The sequence below is a fragment of the Aquarana catesbeiana genome, linkage group LG02 (assembly GCF_042186555.1).
Source record: "Aquarana catesbeiana isolate 2022-GZ linkage group LG02, ASM4218655v1, whole genome shotgun sequence".
NCBI lineage: Eukaryota > Metazoa > Chordata > Amphibia > Anura > Ranidae > Aquarana > Aquarana catesbeiana.
Window position 1 is genome coordinate 296,514,296 of NC_133325.1, and position 4,647 is coordinate 296,518,942.

Below are 4,647 nucleotides of genomic sequence, written 5' to 3' on the forward strand. Positions count from 1 at the left end.
TATAGAAGTTTGTGAAGGTTGTTTAGATGTCATTGGTTCTGCTGTCAAATCAGATTCAGCTACTCTTCCTGCATTAGCATTGTTATCATACTACTCCATAAGGTTGTTGATATCAGGTAGCATAGAGTTTGTGGTTATCACATGCCCTTCCATTTTCTTCTACATTCTTCACGAAGTAGCATTACGCACATTCTGCACTTGTTGAGCAGCATGAAAGTTCACCTTGATTGGTTTATTTACTGAGATAAGTGCATACGAATTTATGTAGCAAAGCAGAGACCTCTAGTCACATTTTCTTTTGTTAACCCTGGCCAGCTAAAAGCAGGCACAGTGCTAGTTTATATAGAAGAAAACATAATATAACATTTGTAACCAGTTTTGTATTTTTTTTACTTTGAAGCAATCACATAATAGGGCTCATTCAGTGAAGGAATACAAAGATCAATAATGATACATAAATGTAGTCCTCAAAAGCTGTCTCTGTGGTTTACTGCAGTAAGACAACCAAAGGATGAATTATGTTTAGGTTCTAATGATTTTCATTTAATACACCTCTCCTTGGTGACTAGTGTATTATGCTAATTGATACACAAATTAATATGCCAATTTCTTTAAAGTTTTAAATTATAATTCCAAACTAAAAACAAACATATTCATTCACATTTTATATATTCCAGTACCTGTTGGTATTTTAATATTTTTTTTTGGCTTTCTATGGTGGCCAGTATTATTTATGGAACTATAATACATAATACCCATTTTCTAGTCACCAGTTCAGAATAAGTTTATCTTGGTCTCATCAGACCACAGGACATGGTTCCAGTAATCCATGTCCTTAGTCTGCTTGTCTTCAGCAAACTGTTTGCGGGCTTTCTTGTGCATCATCTTTAGAAGAGGCTTCCTTCTGGGACGACAGCCATGCAGACCAATTTGATGCAGTGTGCGGTGTATGGTCTGAGCACTGACAGGCTGACCCCCCACCCCTTCAACTTCTGCAGCAATGCTGGCAGCACTCATACACCTATTTTCCAAAGACAACCTCTGGATATGACGCTGAGCACATGCACTCTTTGGTCGACAATGGCGAGGCCTGCTCTGAGTGGAACCTGTCCTGTTAAACCGCTGTATGGTCTTGGCCACCATGCTGCAGCCCGGTTTCAGGGTATTGGCAATCTTCTTATAGCCTAGACCATCTTTATGTAGAGCAACAATTCTTTTTTTCAGATCCTCAGAGAGTTCTTTGCCATGAGGTGCCATGTTGAACTTCCAGTGACCAGTATGAGAGAGTGAGAGCGATAACACCAAATTTAACACACCTGCCCCCCAGTCACACCCGAGACCTTGTAATACTAACGAGTCACATGACACCAGGGAGGGAAAATGGTTAATTGGGCTCACTTTTGTTGTTTAGACATTAATGGCTGTGTGTTGAGTTTATTTGAGGGGACAGCAAATTTACACTGTTATACAAGCTGTGAACTCACTACTTTACATTGTAGCAAAATGTAATTTCTTCAGTGTTGTCACATGAAAAGATATATATATATATAATATATATATATATATATATATATATATATATATATATATATATATATATATACACAGTGGGGACGGGAAGTATTCAGACCCCCTTAAATTGTTCACTCTTTATTATATTGCAGCCATTTGCTAAAATCATTTAAGTTCATTTTTTTTCCTCATTAATGTACACACAGCACCCCATATTGACAGAAAAACACAGAGTTGTTGACATTTTTGCAGATTTATTAAAAAAGAAAAACTGAAATATCACATGGTCCTAAGTATTCAGACCCTTTGCTGTGACACTCATATATTTAACTCAGGTGCTGTCCATTTCTTCTGATCATCCTTAAGATGGTTCTACACCTTCACTTGAGTCCAGCTGTGTTTGATTATACTTGATTAGGAAAGCCACACACCTGTCTATATAAGACCTTACAGCTCACAGTGCATGTCAGAGCAAATGAGAGTCATGAGGTCAAAGAAACTGCCTGAAGAGCTCAGAGACAGAATTATGACAAGGCACAGATCTGGCCAAGGTTCCAAAAAAAATTCTGCTGCACTTAAGGTTCCTAAGAGCACAGTGGCCTCCATAATCCTTAAATGGAAGACGTTTAGGATGACCAGAACCCTTCCTAGAGCTGGCTGTTCGGCCAAACTGAGCTTTGGTGGGAGAAGAGCCTTGGTGAGAGAGGTAAAGAAGAACCCAAAGATCACTGTGGCTAAGCTCCAGAGATGCAGTCGGGAGATGGGAGAAAGTTGTAGAAAGTCAACCATCACTGCAGCCCTCCACCAGTCGGGGCTTTATGGCAGAGTGGCCCGATGGAAGCCTCTCCTCAGTGCAAGACCCATGAAAGCCCGCATGGAGTTTGCTAAAAAACACCCAAAGGACTCCAAGATGGTGAGAAATAAGATTCTCTGGTCTGATGAGCACAAGATAGAACTTTTTGGCCTTAATTCTAAGCGGTATGTGTGGAGAAAACCAGGCACTGCTCATCACCTGTCCAATACAGTCCCAACAGTGAAGCATGGTGGTGGCAGCATTATGCTGTGGGGGTGTTTTTCAGCTGCAGGGACATGATGACTGGTTGCAATCGAGGGAAAGATGAATGTGGCCAAGTATAGGGATATCCTGGATGAAAACCTTCTCCAGAGTTATGGAGATCTGGGGACCTTGGCTGGATACCCAGGGATTCCATGCTTTCAATGATATCTGATTAGCAGACTGATTCTCCACTCTGATTTATACCCTTCTTATTACAGTAGTACCGTATTTCCCCAAAAATAAGTCCTACCCTGATAAGACCTAGCGTGGTTTTCCAGGATGGTTGCAATATAAACCCTATCCCAAAAATTAGCCCTAATTAAAGTGACTGTAAAATACTGCAATCTGCTCTGTTATTATTATTATTATGATTATATAATATGCAATGTGTTTGTTTCTGTAACATTATTATGCAAAAAACCTTCTTTAAGCTGGGTTCACACTAGTGCGAATTGGATGCAGATTTCCCCACATCCAATTCGCATGTCAGGAGACTGTGACCGGCTCTCAATGAAGCTGGTTCACACATCTCCAGGGAGGCTACGAAGCAGTTTGCAGAAGAGTCCTGTGCGTTCTCTGGTCCATTTCTGGTCCGAATTCAGCCAAAAATTCGGGCCTGATTCGTCCCTGAAACAGAGAACAGGGACGCACCGGACCCCTGCTGTGAGCCACTCTGCACACCAGTATGAACCCAGCCTTACAGCGCTGCTGGACGCTCACCTATCCTCCTGCTGCTCTCCTCCTCTCACTAAGAATGTTTTTTTTTAAAAATACATTTTATTGTATTATTCCTGTAAAAAAAATAAAATAAAATAACATATGCGCAAAACAGTTTCCTTTCAGCACACAATTTGGCAATAATTTAACAATTTTATCTAAGGGCAGAAATATAACATGCTGATTACAGGGAAAGGTGAGCCTCGTGCAGGAACTGGCAGGATCAAGGTTTTTTAGAACATACTGTAGAGAGGGGTAAATGACACAGTACAAGCACTGTGCTGTCTATCATGCTTTAAAGGATCGGGATATATATATTTTTTATTTTTAGGGTTACAACCACTTTAAGATCATCAGCCAGACGGACTCGAGACTTATTACGTATAGGAATATTTTGATCCCCAGACAAGATGGTGTGCAAGAAGAAAGAGCTATTCCGTCGAGTACAAGAAATGAATCGTGGAGGACTCCTGAGGCAACAATTTTACAGCTTTCTGCAGAGATGAAGTTAAATCTCTGAATGGTCCAAAAATGGCGAGCAGAGTACGATGACCTCAGTAAAAAGGTGGACGAGGGAAATGCTAAGAAGCGCAAGTGTGGATCAGGTTGGCAGCCATTATTTCCTGAGCTGGAAGACATCATCTCTGAATGGATTGCTGACGAGAGCAAAGGCTTTGGTTGTGCACATGGCTGATTTTCAAGCATTTGCCCTTGCAATGGCACCACAGTTTGAACTATCCCCAGAGGAATTCAAAGCATCACAACACTAGATGGATAGCTTCTTTCAGCGATATGAGCTGTCTCTAATAAGATCGACAACACTGTTCAAGCTGGAAGATACTGAAGTTGTTAAACGTGCACTTGCATTCAAGTTCTTTGTTGATCATAAGCATAAATTACACATTACATTACACATAAGTATAAATTACAATAGCAAGGGGTCATTTGGGGGTATTTGTACTTTCCTGACTTGTTAGTGTCTCAAGAAATGAGATACACCTGATGTACTGAAGGCCTGATAAGATGTGATCAATTTTCAGTGATTGGCACCATAGTTTGTAGACTCTATAACTTTCACAAAGACCAAATAATATACACTATTTGGGTTATTTTTACCAAAGATATGTAGCAGTATAAAACTTGGCCAAAATTTATGAAGAAAAATTACTAATGAGGAAAATTTTATGACAAACAAAGAAAAAGGCATTTTTTTCAAAATTTACGGTCTTTTTTTTATTTATATCACAAAAATAAAAAACCCACTAGTGATTAAATACCACCAAAAGAAAGCTCTATTTGTGTGAAAAAAGCACGCAAATTTCATACGGGTACAGTGTTGCACGACTGAGATTGTCATTCAA